The sequence below is a fragment of the Eubalaena glacialis genome, chromosome 9 (genome assembly GCF_028564815.1).
Source record: "Eubalaena glacialis isolate mEubGla1 chromosome 9, mEubGla1.1.hap2.+ XY, whole genome shotgun sequence".
Classification (NCBI taxonomy): Eukaryota; Metazoa; Chordata; class Mammalia; order Artiodactyla; family Balaenidae; genus Eubalaena; species Eubalaena glacialis.
The window spans coordinates 20,812,096-20,831,163 of NC_083724.1; the positions used below are offsets into that span (position 1 = coordinate 20,812,096).

Sequence of the window (19,068 nt, forward strand, 5' to 3'; positions counted from 1 at the left end):
GAAGGTCCATGGCCTTTCACAGCCTAGCCTCTGAAGTCCCATTGTGTCACTTCCACCGTACACTATGGGTCAAAGCAGTCACAAGCCCACCCAGAATCAAAGAGAAGGGACAGAGACCCCACCTCTTGCTAGGAAGAGGGTCGGAAAATTTGCAGCCATGTTTTTAAAATCACCACAAGCCTAGTTTAGATAGGGTGGTCAGGGAAGGCCCCTCTGAGGAGGTGACATTTGAAGAGAGCCTGGATGAGGTGAGGGAGCTAAACAGGGGCAGAGAGTTCCAAGGAGAGGAAACGGAAGCACCAAAGCCCAGAGGTGAGAATGGGGCAGGGAAATAACCGGGCCGTTCCGGTCTGTGTGACAAGCGATCAGTAGGGGCTCAAGGGGCTGTGGGAACCCAGCTGAGGGCCCTGGAACCAGTCTGAGAAAGTTCTAGAAGGAAGGGATATGTGAGCCGAGGGCTGATGACTGGGGCTGAGACGGCCCACGTTGGAGGACTTGGCAACCCCTCTTACATGCTCCCCACCCCACCTTGCAGAGGACTGAGGACTGGTCCAGGCTCTCTCACTCCGGCCCCCCAGGGACCCCCACAGGCACAAGCAGACCTTGGTAAAGGTGTCTGCTTCCTGGGCCTTGAATCTTCTCTTTCTGTGCCCCCTGTTGCCCATCCCTTTCCTCCCAGACATCCTTCCACAGGATCCACTAGGTGAAGTCTTACCTCATTAACCCAGGGCTGGACAAGTGCACTTTCTCATGAAGGTAAACAGAGCCGGTGGGACACAGAGGGAGGCTGTGTGTCACAGGCAGGGAGCCTGCCTCCCAACCGATACCTCCCACGCCTGTCCCCCGCCCACCTTTCAGGACCCAATCAAAGCTTTCTTCTCTTTGCGGCTGCAGCCAGGGAGGTGGGAGGAGGCCCAGGTCCAGCCAGTCAGAATGGAGCAGAAAACATTTCTCTGGTCTCCGGGGTCAGCACAGGAATTCCAGCCCCAGCACAGGACTTGGCATGTAGAATATGCTCAATAAATATTCCTTGAATAAAGGAAAGAAAGAAAGACAGAGAGAGAGGGAGAGGGAGAGAAAAGAAAGGGAGGGAGGAAGGGACGGAGGAAGGAAGGGAGGAAAAGAGAGAAAGGAAGGAAGGGAGGAAAAGAGAAAAAGAAAGGAAGAATTTTTCTCTGATACACAAGATGGTTAAAAACACAGGCCATGTTTCTATGGTCTTGGGTTCAAATCTTAGTTCAGCCTTTAACTAGTTTACTGCAAGTCATTTTACCTTTCTGGGCCTCAGTTTCCTCATCTGTAAGATGGGGATAATCATGCCAACCTTACAGAATTACTGGGATGATTAAACAGGATGGTCTCCAAAAAGTGCTGATAAAGAAGATGACGATGGTGATGAAGAAGATGGTGGGTAACAGGCCTAAGCCCTCAGCACATGCCAGGCACGGCTCTGAGACCCCTCTAAGAATCAGTATGTTTCATCCTCACAACAACTCAAGGAAACATTTTACAGATGAGGAAACTGAGGCACAGAGAGGTTAAGTAACTTGCCAAAGGTCACACAGTTGATAAGTCGTATATCATGAATCCAAACCCAGGCAATGTGCCGAGCCTGTACTTGAGCTGCGTTCCACAGAGGCTGGCATGTAGTAGGTGCTCATTAAGGGGTAAGTCCTCTGCCCATTGCCTAACTGTCTTTGCTCTCATTGGGTGGTGAGCACTTAAAGGTGGGGCTGCTGGATCCTGCCTCCTGGTCCCCAGCCCTGGGCTGGGCCCACAGCAGTGTTGCCTGGATGGGTGTGGCACCAACAAGGGTGTCACTCTTGTCTTGCCCTTTAAAGGGATAAGAGTGCTCTGAAGTCTGGCTGTCTGGAGTTGAATGTCACCACCATTTACTGGCCCCAAGCCTCAATCTCCCTAACTATCAGCAGGGAGAATCAGAGCACCCATGTCGCATGGTCTTGTGACTGAGACCAGGATGGATGATGCTAAGCAGAATAGCGGGTGAGAGCTCAGTGGACGCTAGCTACTGTTACAATTATTTTTGTTGTTCTTCCATACTCCTGCCAAGTTTTCCAACAGGACCCTGGCTTTGCAAGGACCAGGCCATCCTCCTGGGCAAAGAACAGTTAACCAGGCTCCTTCTGGCGACAGGTAACTTAATTCCCATCTCAGATGTTGAGGCGGAGACCAACGCAGAGGTGAAGCTGGAATGTGAGATCAGCCCGGGGCCGCGTGCTCCCCAGGGAAATGGCCAGAGCTTTCACCCCAACTCTTTCTTCTCCCGCCTTCCAGAGCGGTGGTCATAGATACGGTGAAACAAGATCAGCCTCAAGTTGGGAGCAGGTGGGTTGAGAGGGTGTAACACAAGCCCTCTCAGTGTCCCTCACAGACAACATTGAATCTGCCCTTTGACTTCCCCAGAGGCCCAGAGAGGTTAAGGTCCCGGGCCAGTATCACACAGCTTATCTGGCAGCCAGCTGGACTTTCTGAACCTGGAGGTCCCTAAATTCTAAAACTCTGTGATGCCCCCAGCCCAGCCCACGGTCACTTCTTAAGGGACAGAGGGTTGGAGGGTGATGATGGGGGAGTCTTTTACATGTGTCTTAGGGAGCCAGGCCAGAGCCTCAAGTGTGGGGAGGGCGGGGAGCCACCAGGCGGCGGGATCGGGTACCAGGCCCTGCTCCTTTGCTCCCCAGTGAGCATCAGTTGCTCTGAGGAGGGGAGGAGAAGCAGGACTCCAGGGATGGAAGGCACTGGAAAGCCATTTCTCTAGCGCCGGCCGAGGGCACCCCCGGGCTCAATCTCTTTTTCTCTCTGCCTGGCTTCTGGCTCCAGCCCCCTCTGGCTGCAGTCTCTGTTATTTCTCTATCCCTGTCTCTGCTGGCCTTGCTTTGCATCTCTCTGTCTCTTTCTGTTTCTCACTATATAGTTCCCTGTGTCTCTATATCCTGTTTCCCTCCCTTTCTTTTCTTGTCAGTCTCTCCCCATGTATCTCCCCCTGTTTCTGCCTCTTCTGCATGTCTCTCTCCTGTCCAAGGCCTCTCTCTCTCCCTGCCTGTTTCTCTCTCATTTCTGCCTCTCCTCCTCTCCCTCCTCTTCCTCTCCCTCCTCCCCTTCCTCTACCTGCTCCTCTTCCTCCTTCTCCATTTCCCCTCTGCCCTATCATCCAACTCATCTGGGACAGAGAACGGATCTGGGTAGGAGAGTGACACAGCAGGGCTGGCAGGTAGGCTGGAGGAGGGGAGGGCAGGGCAAGCACACAAGAGGCTACTGCAAAGGTCCGGGCAGGCAAGGGCAAAGTCTAAGCCCCGTGAAAGCCATGGGTGGAGGAGAGGACGGTTCTGAGAACGACTGTAAGGGAGGGGGGCCTCGATGATGCTGTGGGGCCTGGGAGAAGGGCCAGTAGCCGGGAAAACTTCCAGGAGGGGAGACGAGGAAGGGAGGGCGGGGAGTGGCGTGGAGGGACAAGAAGGGGCAGATGTTGAGACCTGAGGCCAGCTTGGAGAGAGCATTGAACGCTGACCAAGAGCCTGGACTTCAGCCCGTGGGGCGGTGGCTTTTTATGTGAATCTGATGAAACTCCAGAACTCTCCCCTGACAAATGTGTATGCCCGATGTCTGGCACCCAGGTCAAGGCTTCTGGGACACTTTGAAGTTCTTCCATGAGCCACAGAGACCCCAGAATATGAAGCTGGTTCCAGGCACTGGGGAGCTATGGAGGGTTTTTGAGCTGAGGAGATGGCAGACACGGAGCTGTAGGAAGGTCACTCTGCAGCAGTGTGGCCTTAACTGTGCAGCAGAGAGGCCTCTGGCAGCCTGGCCCACCAGGCCTAGGGCCTCCCAGCGTGTCCCCTGCTTCCTGGAGACCCTGCAGGCTGCTTGGACCTAACACAGGGGAGTGGGTCCAAGCCCTGAGCCAGGGTGGCTGCAGCCCAGGAAGCTAAGCGTCAGAGGGAGGGGCTGAGGCCCTCTCCTCACTGCTGCCAAGAACCCTTGGTCCTAAGTGCCTGGGCCTGGCCCAGGAAGACTGGGCCCTCACAGCCATTTGGATGCTCAGCCCGGGGACCTGAGACAGTAGCCCTGCTCTGCCAGGCTCAGCCTAGCCCGGTCCCTTCCTTCCTACCCGCCTGCCCGCTCACCTGCCTCCTGTCTTGGATGTCCTGGGTTGAGTCTCTACCTCCTCAGACAATGTCCATTTAGGCAGGAAGCAGGCCCAGAGTGGGTGTTGTCCTCACCCTGCCAGCTGGGCCAGCCTGGAGTTTTCAGCAGTGACCTTAGTTTGCTGTTCCAACACCCACTGCACAGATGGGGAGCCTGAGTCCAAGAGAGAGCTGAGATTTGCCCACTTATTCTCCTGCAGGTTGGTAACCCAGGCAGGCCCCCAGGCTTTCAGCCCCAGGGCTCTCCTGCCTGTGCTGAAAGGACAGTCCTCCAGTGCCTGCACATCACCTTAGGGCCCCATCACCTAAAAAGCCCAGGTCCTGTCCCAGCTATGCCCTCCACTGAGGCTGCCTGAGCCAGTTGGAGCGGAACTCATTGCTATTGCTGTAGCTACCATTTATTAAGTGCCTACTATGTGCCAGACACTTGACATCATGACCCACCGTGTAGGTGACAAGTTACCACATTGTGTAGATGAGGAAGCTGAGGCTCAGAGGAGGTAAGTTGCCTGTGCTTATCCTGCTAGTAACTGACAGAGCCAAGATTAGGACCCAGGTGTGCCCAACCGCAAAGCCCAGGCCTTTCTTCCATGCCATATCCCTTTCTCTTCCTGTCATACAAAAGGGGCATCAATTTGGCTTCCTTAGAAACTTGGGAGACCCAGGAATCTGTCCCTAAAACCAGAGGTCCAGGCACCCACCTGGCTCCCAGAAGACCAGCCAGGAGTCAGCTTTAGCAGCCAGGGAGGCCCTCAGCTGCTCCCTTTCCTTTAGCAGAAGAACCGCAGGGCAGCAGGAGATGCCCGTGAACCTGGTCTCCAGGGTTCTAGCTCTGCCATTGACTTGTTGTGTGTCATGGCCTCACTGACTCCCCTCTCGGGCTGAGCCTCTGTCTCCCCCTCTCAATCTGGAGGAGCTGGGATCACGGCTCCCAGAGGGCCATGCCAGCCCGAGTGCCTGCAATTCCTTGGCTAGAAGGAGGTACCTTGGTGCCCTCTGGGCAGAAGCTTTGCCAAGCTAAGGGTTTGGCATGCCATCTTTGCCTGCTCTGTTCGAAGGTGACTGTCTTATTCCAACAAGGAGCCACCCCCAGGGTGGCCCACTCCAAGCCCCAGTGACTCACTTACAGAGTGAGGGGCAGGCGGGCGGGAGCTCTCTCTGTGGCTCTTGGCGTCTAGTGGAGCCCACGGTCCCACGAGCCCACGCCGAGCGGGAACTTGTGTCAACCACTGGCTCCTATAAATCGCAGGGCTAGGACAAGGTGGGACTGTCGGCGGCCCTCAGAGAGAAAGCTCAGCCTGTGTGCTCTGGGGAGCTGACCCGGGGGGACCCTGGGCCCTGCTCGGCGGCATTAATGAGCCCTGCATCTGGTGCCATCCTCAACCACTAGCTGATGCTGACACAGCATTTCGGCTGCGCGAGAGAGTGCGTGTGTGTTCCAAGGCTAGCAAAGGCTCAAGTTTTCCGATTCGGAAAAATCCGTTCAAAGAAAGGAAAATTGAGGATGAGGAGCTGAAGATAGCTTGATTCGTGTTCCCTCAGTCTGAGACTCAACTGGTTCACAGCAGACTATCTCCCTGGATGTCTAACAGAGGAAACCCAGGCTCAAAGAAGGCTGGGCCCCAGGGGGGAGGGCCATGGCAGGGCCAGAATGGACATGTGACCTTTTATCTCCCAGCCCAGAGCTCTGACCATCCTGCTGTCCTGCCCCCCTCCGCCAGGGGCCAGCTCTACCCTTGGCCCCGGTGGAGTGTGCACCCTGGACTTCTCTGACCCTGATTTGGACTCAACATCTTCCCCTCTCTGAACCACAGCATCAACAGACGCTTCTACTAGGAGGCTTCCCAGGTGGGGCACCCAGAGCCCTGCCTTCAAAGAATTTATCATCTTCCTAAGGAGACAGAAGGGAATTCAGGAGTAAAACCAGAAAAATAATAATGACCAATGCTTACATGGTACTTACTCTGCACCAGACAGTTCTGTTCTAAGGGCTTTTCATGTGTTAACTCATTTAATCCTCACAACAACCTATAAAGTATTGTCAGTCCCATTTTACAGATAAAGAAACTGAGGCACCCTGAGGTTAAGTAACTTCCCCTTGGTCACACAGCTAGAAATCTGTGTAGCCTGTTTCTTGAGTCCACACCACCAAAGAAGATACCACGTGACAAGTTTTAGCTCCTCCTCGGTGCCAGGCACCATCCTCAGTATTGGGGACACAGTGGTGGAAAGAAGAGACAAGGATCCTGTCCTCAAGGAACTTGCCATTCTTCCTTCATTCACTCATCCATCCATCACCCATCCACCGCCCATCCATCATCCATTCATCATCCATCCATCATCCAAATATCATCCATCCACCATTAATCTATCATCCATCCATCCAATTGTCATCCACCCATCTGTGTCTATTTTTACTCACTACAGTATCCCTCATGCTCAGCACAGTGTCTGGCACATAATCCTCAACCAATATTTGTTGAAGGAATGAAGAGATGAAGACAGATTTGGGCCATGCCCAAGAGCTCTGGGTTTGAGTCTTTTACCCTCTCTCAGTCCAGCCCAGTGGGTAGTGAACACTGCCCTACTCACCTCACAGGATTCTTGCGAGGCTCTAATGGTGAGTAGACAAGTGCTTTGCAAACTGTAAAGGGCTGTGAAGACATAGTCAGCATCAGGCTGTTGAACTGCTGGGCAGGCGCCGAGGCCTGCAGAGCTGGGTCTCTCTCAGGTCTGGCTGGTGAGACCTGTCAGACGCTTCCCCTTGGCCTGCCAAGAGGCCCAGAAAGGAAAGGAAATTGACATTTAACGAGCATCCGCGATGTGCCAGGGCTTCACACACTTTAACCCTCTCTTCTCTTTTCTTGTACAGATCAAAGAAATGGAAGCCCAGAGAGGTCTGTCATTTGCATAAGGTCACACAGCCAATGAGGAGCAGAGTCCAGGTTTGAACCTGAGGCTGTGAGCCCCAAAACTTGTGCTTGTGACGGTAGCTCACACCACCTCCCTTTAAAGGGATGCTGCTGCCTCCCTGCATTCCAAATATCCTTAAGTTCCCCACCGTTCAAGGTCACAGAGCAAGCTCCTGGCAGAGTCTTTAAAAAAAGTTTCCATTCAGTTTTTGTATTATTTCCTTTTTGCTTTATAGGAATTTCCCCCCTTTTATTTGTAAAGAAAAGCCAGTGTAAATGTTCTCCCACACATAGGTTAACCCTTGTCTGACAGAGGTGGATTCTGGGCAGCCATTTCGGAGAGGGGATGGAAGGTCAGCCGCTTGCCAGGGCTTCCTGCAGGGCCTTTTCTCAGACCCTCGCGATAGTTCACACTCAGGTGTGGCTGTGCTGCCTAACATCACCCGTGGCAGAAGCCCCTGACTCCTAATTTATCAGCTTCCTATGACCCTCAGCGTGGGGCAGCCTTCTAGGACCCAAGCAGAAACCATGCCCTGAAACCTAGAGGCCAGGGAACAGTCTTCCTGGAGACTCTACTCTTGTACCGCAGGCTGGGACAGAAAAAGAAACACTCACAGCCACTGTCCTGGGCCACCCACCGAGGGCCTGGCACAGCACTGGGCACCTCACCAACATCCTCTCTTTGTGTCTTCTCAGCAGGAAGGGTTGGTCTCAATAACCCCATTTTACAATGGAAAGGGAAGCTGAGGCTCAGAGAGGCAAAGTCACCTGCCCAAGGCCGCACAGCTGGCCAGGGGCAAATTGGGCGTAAGACAGGACCTTTGTTTATAAGTTGCTTTAAGTCAGGGGCTAAAAATAAAACATTGTGCACTTGAAATGACAAGGTACCTCCTCTGGGCCAGGCACCATCCGCAGTCCTGGGGACCTGGTGCAACAAGGAACTGGTGGAAGCAAGCCCCAGTTCTGCTAAAGACTTGCCGAGTGACCTTGAGTGGGTCACTCTCCTTCTCTGAGCCCAGAATTTGCCCTGTGTGAGCTGAGTGGATTGAGGGTCTGAGTCTTTTATGCTCTTTCTCATATGTTGTTTGGGTAACAATTTGCAAGGTAGAATTTAGGGGGCGGGGGAAAATGGCTGTGCTTTGTGGAGTAGTACTGCAGTATGGCTGAAAGTTACTGAAAAGCTCTCTTCCTGCCACTCAGAGACCCCATTACCAACACCCCAAGGGGCAAAATTCCCAGAGGAGTTAAGGTAGCTGGGATTAAAACACTCCATTCCTGACCTGCATCACCATGTGGGGGGCCGAACAGAAGAACTGCAAGCCCCGGGCCAGATACCAATGGGAAGCAGGGACGGCACCAGGCCTTCCATGCCAGTGGACGGTGGATGGTGGACGGTGGGTGGGATGCTCTCTGAGCTCCGACACCAACGGCTCCTCCCCCGCCCTTCTCCTGGGCAGCCCCTCACCCCAAGACACAGCGCCCCGGTGCCCCCAGCCCCTCAGCAGAGGCTCCTCCTGTCATTGGCTCCAGTTCCAGCAGGCTGGCCATTTAAGGCTCCACCTCACCCCTTTAAATTCTATTTTTTTCAAACCACATTCTTGAACTTGGCAGATAACGTGGCAGCCCGACAAGAGCCCTATTTACTCGGAGAGCCGTGAATGGGCCCTTTATAACAAGCTTCATTAATATTTCTACCTATTGGCCAGTTCTCCGTTTCCTCCCCCTATACAAACAGATTCTCCACACAGAAAGACTTTTCAAATGCTCTTGTTGACTTTCCCCAAATAGGGAGGGTAGCCGGGCTGGCCAGGGTGTGTGAGTGTGTGTGAGTATGTGTGCAGGAGAGGGGGCGTCTGTGGGCGTGTGCCCGCCAGCCTGGTGCAGGAAGGAAAGAGGCCCACTATTCATGGGCAGGGGCGGGCAGCCCGGGTGAGTCCAGGTATGCAGCATCTCACAAAGACACACTGAGCCCAGCCTGCACCGTGAATTCCAGAGCCCTGGCCGGGGGAGCCGGACGCTCCCTCCTCAGCCCCTGCTGCCGGGCCGGGTGACCCTAGGCAAGTCCCTTACTCACTCTGGGCCTCACTGTTCTTATTTGTCAGTTGGGTCTACACCCTGTCACTCAAAGTGTGGTCCATGCAGCAGCAGCAGCAGCATCGCTTGAGAGATGCAGATTCTCCGGCCAGATGCGCTGGAGCAGAATCTGCATCTTAAGATCCCCGGGGGATATGCGTGCACAATGAGGCTTCAGAAGCATCAGATCTACGGCACGTGCCCCTCTGCCACCACCAGCGCTGTTCTATGGCTCACAGGCCATCACAGACCTTAAACATCATTGAGCCACCAAGGCTATTTTGTTCGCTACTTGGCGACCACAGGCCTGGCCCGTGGTGAGGGCTCAGGAAATAAATGAACAAACAGAAAAGTGCATTGTCAAAGTCCAAAGCCTTGTGCTAGTGACAGAAATTCTTCCTCTTCAGCATTTGAGAACTTGTGAAGAACAGCCTGTTCTGTCATTCGGAAGGTCACACAGCATTGAAAGGGATCATCTAATATTGCAACGGAGGGGGTGAGCTTGCTGTCTTTTGGAGATATGCAAGCAGAGGCTGGAGGGCCTGTGAGGGCGCAGAGCCCCACGTGTAAAGGACGTGCCTCTGGGGCTGAGGAAGAACCACTGCAGAGAATGTGGCGTGATCACTGCGCTTGCTTACGGGAGCATGGTGGCAACTTGGAGAGAGGCAGAACCACGTCTTCAACTGATGATGCCCCCAGTGAGGACGTGGGCAAATGCCTTCACTTCCTTTCCATTTGTTCATGTGATGAATGTTTTTCCAAACTGTCTGGCTGTCTGCTGGACCTTGGGGACATGATGGTTAATAAAACAGACTTTGTCCTTGTCCTCATGGGGGAGGGAGACCATCAACAAGTAGATTAAAAATTAAATTCAAATGCTGAGGAGGAAGCAGAGGAGGGTGAGAGACAAGTTGGGGGGAGGAGTGGGGGGGCGGTTGGAGGGAACTTATTAGCCAGGGGAGTCAGGGAAGACATCACTGAAAGGTGAGCTTTTAAATTTAAACCTGAAGACAGAGGAGCCAACCATGTGAGGAGCTGAAGAAAGGGTGCTCTCAGCAGAGGGAACAGCATGTGCTAAGGTCCTGAGGCAGGAAGTGTTTAGTGCTTTGCAAAGGGTCAGGGTGGCAATAGCATTCCACACGCAAGGGGGAGAGGGATCTGTGATGGGTGGCAATTTCCCAGACCTGCTGGGAGGAAGGATGGCACAGAGCAGGTGCTCAGAGCATAACGTGTTGGCTTTTAATCCATCTTCAGGCCTCTGTGGCTGCTTCAGGCCCCTATCAGGACTGCTGCCTGCTCTTTCCATCTCTCAGGAGCAGCCCAGGAAGTACCCAGCCTGGGCCACAGCCCAGGACGGGGTCAGCTGACCTGGAGGGGGTTGAATGAGTTGCCTGTGTGTGTCTTGGCTACCTACATCTTACCTTTTGGGGGATGGGTGGCCTGCCCAGCTTTGGCTAGCCTAGATGGCTTGGATAGAAATCCCTGACCCCCTGCCTAGGTCTCAGCAGCCAAAGGCCAGACCCTCTCAGGAACACAGAAGCCTCTGGCCAGCCCACACCCCACTCCCTGGCCAGCCCTTAAGTACCAGGCTGGAAATAACCAGTTCTCTCCGCCCCTAGGGGCCATGGGCTCACCACAGGGGCTGGAGTGGCTGGACAGAGTGAGGCAGGACGGCTGTCCCGAGAGAGGCCTCTTGGATTCTCCCAGCTGGGAGGCGCTATGCTCAGGCTCTGGCAGGATGGGGTGGGGAATTCAAATCCTGGATTTGCCACTGACCCCCCAGGAGTGCTTCAAAAGCTGCCTTAGCAATCTGAGCCTCAGCTTTCTTATCCATGAAATGGAGTTGATCACTCCCTCTGAGGGTCACTGTGAGAAATAATATGATAGATGTGTGAATTTTGTAAACTGGGAAGTATAATGCACATCAAAGAGTTCATGGCTGGGAGGAATAGTTCACGTCATATTCGAGGTCATGAAAAGACAGTTCTGGCGTACAGTCCCAACTCTAACCTCTGGATAGATCACAGCACTTCTGAGAGTCTCAGTTTCCCCAGCTGTAACATCTGGACCCTTGTCCTGACCTCAGTGTTGTTACGAGAATCCAATTAGTTCGAACGATGTAGGCATCGAGCACCTACTATGTACCATGTTCACAGCATTCTAGATGTCTTGCAGAGGGGAAGGGCCCCTTTCCTTCTTCAACTTCAGGGAATCCTTTCCTGAGGCTTCAAGATAATCCAAGACGTTCTCAGGAAACCATCAAAGGATGGGGAGAAGAAGACTTCTAGGTCTCAAACTTGGCCCCCAGAGTCCAGTTGCTGGTCAAGGGCCGGTCTCATTTTCTTACTGTCCCTGTGACTTTGGCCAAGTTACTTAGCTTCTGCAAGCCTCAGTTTCCCCATCCATAAAGTAGGGAGATTATTAATACCACAGCAGCTGTTGCTGTGATTAAATTACATCAATTGAGAGCTGAGCTCAGTTCTTGGCCCATTGTGTGTGATTCATCATGTTTGCTGCTATTAGAAGTAGCAGCAAATAGAAGTTGGTTGTTGTAGTAGTAACAGTTGTAAAATAGTAGTAGTATAAATACTAGCAGTAGCAGTAGAGGTGACGATATAAGTAATAATAGTAATAGTAGTCACAGTACTGGTAGTAGCAATAGTATTAAGAAGTACCAGTAGTACTAATAGTAGCAGTAGCAGAAGTACTGGTACTGCAAGGACTGGTGGTGGTAGTAGTAGTAGAAGTGCTGGTTGTACTAATACAGTGGTAACAATAGTAGTAGAAGTAGTAGTGGACGTACTAGTATGATGCTAGTAATAGTAGTGCCAAAAGAGAGAGGTAAGACTGAGAGAATTCAGCCCCTTTTAATTCTGGGGAGATGGGACAGGGTCTAGTTTATGGAAACTGGAAAGGAGAAGGGTCCAGAGAGATGAGGTTGACAAGAAATGAAGGGGTGCAGGGCCCCAGAAATTGGTGCTCATCAAATCCTCTTAGGCTTGGTGAGAGAATATGATTCTGTTTCAGGGACAGTGTCTTGGGGTTGGGGGCCGGGCTGTGTCTCCCCCTCCAGCTCCCCCAGAGAGGCAGAGACGGTGTTTGCTCCCAGAAATCCCAGAGCCCTGGAGGAAGCAGGGTCTTGGGTGCCTCTGGTCCACTGTGCTCTACACACACTGAGGCTATGTGTGCGTGTGCGCGCGCGTCTCTCCCTTGGGTCACAAGAGTAGGGAATGATGACTTTGTGGCCTCGGGAGACGTGCTTCCTGCTGCGCCAGTGGGCCAGCTTTGAGGGTTTGGCGGCTAGGCTTATGTGGAAGCTGCAGCTTCGTGTTCCAGCTCCTCAGCTGCCAGAGGGGCGAGTCAGCAGTGGGGCCTGGCACCCACCCAGGCAGGAACTCAGCGGCCTCATGCTGATAAGGTGGGCGAGGCTTCCTGGGAAGAGCTTGAATAATTTCAAGGAGGGGCACTAGGGCATCATCCCCAGGCTCTGCTCATCTGGAAGAGTGAGTGAAGATGCGTTTATAGCCAGAACCATTACAAGGGCTTCCATGGAAACATCTATCTTCTGGCAGTTTGAGTATGATCCCACCAAACTCCCTGGCCTTTGATCCCACTAAGCAACAGTTTGCTCTTCAACTTGTCCCACTGCTGGGCCTTTGCTCGTGCTGTTCCCTTTGCCTGAAATGTTCTTCTTCTCCCTTCTGCCTGTCCCAATTTCCACCCATTTTTAAAGCCTGTCTGAATGCTCCCTCCTCCAGGAAATCTTCCCAGATTCCCCAGCCCTTGCTCTCTGGTCAGGATTCCCTTTCCTCGCCGGTGTTCCCATGGCATTCGGTTCCAGCTGCTATGAGTAGTTCAGTTTAAGAGACATGCCCGGATTCACCAACCAGTCCCTGCCCTCAGAGAACTTAGAGTTCTCCCAGGCAGACAGATGTTGCTGCACCATCACTACCCCCACTAGATGGGTTCAGGTCCTGGGGCTGGTAGTTGTGGGAGGGTGTGGGTCCTTAGAGGAGGGCTCCCATGCCAATCCAGGAGGACTTCTTGGGAGAGGATGCAGCTTCTCTATGCTCAACCAAACAACACCAACGACACAGTGGATTGTTAGCACATAGTTTGTGACCTGGCACAAAGTGGGTGCTTTGAATGTGCTTAATTCACATTCAAATTGAACGTGCAGCTTCGCCTCACACATTGGACAGCTTTCTGTCACCTGTGTAGAGGAAATCTAGCAAGGAAGAAAAATCTGGAAAACTGTTAATGGATCCCATGGTCCCTGCAGGCAGGGCCTGTGGACAGTTCTTCTCTTTTCCATGAGTTCAGTGGATTCTAAGCTAGAAAAGAGGGAAGCTCGGGCAGCAATGAGATGGCTTATCCGGAAGTCTGGTCCCAAGAGAAGGGTAGATGTTCTAGATAAAACAGACACAAGGTCTCAAAATGCCCATCAGGATCTGAGAAATCACTCTACCAGAACATAGCCCAACACACACGCTGAGTGGGATGACTTGGTCATCGAGAACAATTGAAAGCCGCAGTTGTCAATCCTGGCTGTGCATTAAAACCATCTGGAGTGCTTTGGAAACACTGATGCCTGGTCTCCACCCCCAAACCAATTAATCAGAATCTCTGTGGGTGCGGCCTGGAGTCCCCAGGTGATTTTGATGCCAGGGGAGGAGCTCCACTGCCTCAAAGTATCACTCAACATTCCTCAGGGAAGAAGGCAGGGGGGTGTGAAAGCCAATACGGAGCATGTTGCAAGAGAGATGGTAAAACTAAGACGAATTGTGTACGTAAAAGGTCAACTTCAGTTATCCAAGTTCAGCTTTGCAGAACAGCTCACAGGAAGAGGCTGCAGAGAGTAGAGGACAGAGCACAAGTTCTGGCAACTGGCAGATCCCCACTATACCACTTAGTGGGTGTAGATCCCCACTACACCACTTGGGCAAGTTACTGAACATCTCAGAGCCTCAGTTTCCTTACCTGTAAAATGGGCACAATTATAGTGCCAATCCAGAGGATTGTTTTGAAAACTAATTAAAGTAGAAAAAATACCCAGTGTTCAATAAATATTAACTCCTGGGCCTCTGACCCAGAAGGTTCCAGACACATGAGGCATCAGTGTGCAAGAGATGGTCCTTAACGCCCCTTAACTTTCTTACATATTAACATTATTGCTTTTAGGAGAAGATATCCAGCTCACAGGTAAGTTATTCTTGGGTGAGCAGTGGGTGGACTGAGGCTGGGGAAAGCTGTTTCTGTTTCTAGGGAGAAGAGCTGAGATCCTGGAAACAACAGGAGTTTCAACAACCCTGGGTCCTTTGATTTCACAACGACCCTTCAGGCAGCATCATTTCCTCTTGCCGGACCTTCATGCCTTCATCAGACAGACAGACAGACAGTGAGTGTGCCTCTGTGCCAGGCCCTGTGCTGGGCATGGGGATGGGATCCCTACCCTCACCAAGCTCCTTGTCTAGCAGAAAGCCTGGCATGGCTGCCGGTACCCACCATACACAGCAGAGAAGCCGTGTGAGGCTTCGGAGGAGAGGAGCCAGGCATTTAAGGGGAAGTGGTGGCCTGGGTGTGCCAAGGGGTTACTCTCTCCATCTTGTCCTAAAATCATTACCCTTGATCACGAACGCAACTGTTGCTCTAGCCCGTGCTGGACCCCTTCAGTTTTTCCATCTGCAAAATGGGGTAGGGGGCCAGAGAGACATTCTTTCAGTGATCCCTTAAGGTCCCTGTTTTGGAGAATTTTGTGAAATGAGTCCTGTGGCCCACATTGACGTTTTAATTAAAGATTACAGCAAGCTCTGTTTGGAAAATTTCACAACAGTCCTTGGACCCATCTGGCTTTTCCTCCACGGGGGATACAAGTGGAGCAATGACAGATGGGTGTCGTGTGATAAAGGGAGACCATCCTCCTCACTGATCTTATCATCTTTCTTCCACCTCAATCCAATGCAAGTCTGTCTGGCAGGGTGAGCCCCAGGCTGGGCTCAACCTCTTCCCACAGGGCCTCAGTCTCTGTACCTCACAAATGGGGACGAGCCCTCCTGTGTAATGTGTCGGGAGGAGCAGAGGGCACTGACACCCGGGCTTACCAGGGCCCCCTAGAGCCTGTCCTCCACCCTCTGGGAGCTCTAAATTTGTAGCACATGGTTGGGTCCAAGAGGCTAGCTTGGGGAGAGTGTCATTCAGCTTCTGGGCACATTTGAGAGCAGCTTTGTGGCAGGAGCTGATGATCTCTATGATAAATGGGTCTCTAAATGAGTCCTTACATCATGAAGCTGAGAGTTTGTGGTTAGCCTTGAGAGGAAGGGAGGGAGGAGAGATGGAGGTCAGGGAGGGATGTAGGGATGCATCCAGCAGCCCTCTCGCCAGCCTCCTTTCCTCCTTCCCGGCTCCTTCCCTTCTTCCGACCAACATTTGTTGAATTCCTACTGCATGCAGGGCCCTGGCTCAGAGACTCCAGGGATGAAGCCCACAGAGTCCCTGCTGCCCGACAGAGAGGAAGCGCAATGCAGTGTGATCAGCACTGTAACGGAGGGAAGCCAGGAGGTCGTGAGGACACAGATGTGGTTCCAGCCTGACCTCGTGGGTCGGGGGGTGTGAGGAGAGGCATTCTATGGATGGGAGGGCTTGCGGGACAAATCCACCAGGTAGAAGTGAGCGCTCCTGGCAGAGGGAACAGCAGGGGCAAAGGTTTAAAGGGATCAAAGGAAAGCCTAGGAAAGCTTTGGGCTGGAGCACAGGATGCAGGGGTTGGGGGCTGTGGGGAGTGGAGACGGACAGCCAGAGGGGGCAGCTGGAGATAGAGCCCAAATGGCCTTGAGTCTGAATGGCCTTCAGTCCCAGCCAGGGGACCTCAGACTTCATTCTGAAGCCCCAGGGATCAGGGTAGGGTTTTCTCAGGGGTGGGGGGATGGCTGGGGCTGAAGGGAGGAGAGTGGACTGAAGGGGCTAGAACCAGGAGCAGGGTGTGTGTGGGAGGGTCCCCTGGTTGCTCAACGTGGCTTTTATTCATTCCCTCGAGAAGCACTTCTTGAGGGCCTGCTCGTCTCTGTCCACAGCACACGGCCGGCCAGCCCCTCCACAGTGCACAAGCTCAGGAGAAAATGTATAGAAAGAGCGCTGACAAAGCCTCCTTTGTGAGGAAACCTGGGGCCGTGTTGGCACGATGCTCTGCTGCCCTCTAGTGAGGCCTGGCGATGCACCCCTGCAGGGGCCAGCCAGCTTCTAAGATGTGCTGAGCTTCTGTACATGCCTTCTCTCTATCCCTCCCTCAACTACAGGAGTCCCACGGCTCCCTAGGAAAAGGGGCGGTCTGGAAGTGGAGGACAAGCTCAAAACAGGGTGAAGAGGGGAGGTGGACACAGAGGGACTCAGTCCCAGCTGTGGGAACAGGCAGCATCAGGGTCAATGAGGGGCTTGGGGCCCAGGTAATGCATCTTGAATTTTCTCAAGTGAATAAACACAGACTACATACAATGGTAACAATGATGATGGTGGAGATGGTGGCTGCAGTGACTAATGATTATGGGCACTGCTGGTTATTGGCAGTGCTGATTATGGGCACTGCTGGTAGGTATTGGTGATGGGGTAATGGTGATGGTGGCAGTAATGATGACAAAGATAGAGGTAGAAATAGTGGTAGTGGTGATGGAGGTGGTGGCTAAAATGACTATAAAGCTACAAAGAATGTCCTTGTATATGTCTTTAGGTGGAAATATGCACTCATTTCTATTGGGCACAGACCTAGGAGTGGCATTGCTGGGTCATAGGACAGGTATATGTTTAGCTTTAGTAGATGTTGCCAAACAGTTTTCCAAAAAATGGTTGTATTTACGCTTTTACCTGTAATGTGTAAGTTCCTGGTGCTCCATATCCCCACAAACACTTAGCATTGTCTGTTTTGTTCACTAGTGTATCTCAAATGCCTGGAAGCCTGGCACATAGAGGAGGCTTAATAAAAATTTGCTGCATGAGTGCTCAATATAAGGGTAGCAGATGTTCACATTCACCATTAGAGACCAGAACCAGAACTTTGCTCCTGCTTGTAGACATTCAGTGATGGCCACATTTGGATCCAGGTTGGGAGCCTGGTGTAAAAGTCCCGACCAAACCGCTCGTCACACCCCAGAGTGCACATGTCCCTTGTCTCTGCACTTTTCTCAAAATCCCTTCAGTGTGGCTCCCCTCACTCCAATTTGAGGAGGAACAGCAATCTGATCAAACCAATGCACACTAAGATGTGAGTGACTCATAGTCCTTAACCCTTTTAAGGGCATTTAAAGGAGCAACTCATTCACTTACTGGGTTTACGACTGAAAAAGCAACCTGCCACAGCAGACAGCAAAGAACTTAGAGTTCCTGGTTTTGGATTTAAACTCTCTCAGTTTGGCCATTTACAGCTATTTTCCCCTTAGACAACTTCCCCTGCCTATCTCTATCTTCCTGTTTTGTTTTGTTTTCATTTGAAAAACAGGAATGGTAATTCTTGTCCTATCCACCTCAAGGATTCAAAAAATAGAATAGATTAAGGAACTTCAGAGTTGAAAAGAATCTTGGCGATCATCTGGGGATTTTTATTTTTGCTTTTAAATAATTCTTTACAATATATGAATCACTTTCAAATATAGTTTCACTGAAATCACAGAACTATATAAAATAAGGGCAGGATCATTAATCTCTTTTCATAGGAAGGAAACAGGCTAAAAGGGGAAATGACTTGCCCAGGGCTCTGCGGTGTGTTAGTGGCAGAGCTGGAGGCAGTGGCTCTTTGCTCTACCTAATTCTCCCTGCAGATCTAGCTAGAAGGCCCTATAAAACCAAAAGGTCAACTGGGCTCTTGCTTGCATGCCTCCAGTGCATGGGGAACTCACTGCCACCCAAGAGAAATCATTTGCTACTTGGGTGGCTCTGATAGTTGGCTGTCATTTGTGGTGGTATAGAGCGTGTTTCATCGAGAGGGGGTGATTATTAGAGCTTTCATTCTAATGATTGTTTGAAGGAAGAGGAATTTACAGAAATATTCAGAGAACATGCAGAGATAGCCAGAATGGCAATAATTATAACCATCAATACCTACTGATGGTGTCACTTCCCTGTTGGTAACCCTTCATTGGCTTCCTGATTCTCCGAGAAATGAGTCCAGATTCTTCGAGGTGCCTTTCGTGAGCTGAGTCCAGCCTCAAACCAGCTCTCAATGCCACACACATCTCCCCACCCCATCCTGGCCTTCCTGCAGGATGCTCCCTCTGCCTGGAACACGCTCATCCACCACTCTCACCTCCCTGCTCCTACAGGCCTCTGAATCCCACCCCCTCCTCCATACCCCTGCACATTAGATTGCACTTACCTGTCTCCCTAGCACGACTATGAGCTTGGAAGGGGCAGGATCTGCATGTGATTCCTCCACCCGGTGCCCTGCATGAAGAATGGCACTGAATGGGTGATTGCCCCGCCCCAGCATATTCACAGACATCTCTGCTGCTCTCATCAGCCAAGCCAGGAGAGAGTTAAACAACCTCCCTGGCCTTGGATCAGCTCTGGCATTGGAGAGGCAGGTGGCCCAAAGTTTAACCAGATGTTTCAGAGCCTGTTGTCAGCTCAGTTCAAGGAATTCAATCCAGCCACATCTTCCTGGAACTGAGACCTGGGCCCCTCCCACCCCTCTAGACCACTTTCCCCTGCCGGGGCTCTGAGCTGGAGGAAGCTGGAACTGCTGGGGAGGGGTAAGGTGGGGAGGAAGATTACAAAACTGGAGGAGTACGTGGAGAAAGTAGGAAGAGCCTGGTCCATGCTCTGCCCAGACTTGCTGTGCGGCCTTGGCTGAGTCCTTCCCATCCCGGCCTCAGTTTCCCCATCTGTGCACAGAGGAGGCTGGTCTGGGTGGTCCATCCTGATGGGACTGGCCAAGG

At 52.2% G+C, this 19,068-nt stretch overlaps 1 long non-coding RNA gene across 1 annotated transcript; it reads right to left on the reverse strand.

Moving 5' to 3' along the window:
• Positions 1–6,791: 6,791 nt before the first annotated feature.
• Positions 6,792–19,031, reverse strand: LOC133097802 (uncharacterized). The gene is made up of 3 exons (XR_009702064.1): positions 18,921–19,031; positions 18,507–18,574; positions 6,792–6,932 (listed from the first exon to the last, which is right to left on the reverse strand). It is a non-coding gene; the product is annotated as an uncharacterized LOC133097802 (long non-coding RNA).
• Between the last annotated feature and the right edge of the window lie 37 nt (positions 19,032–19,068).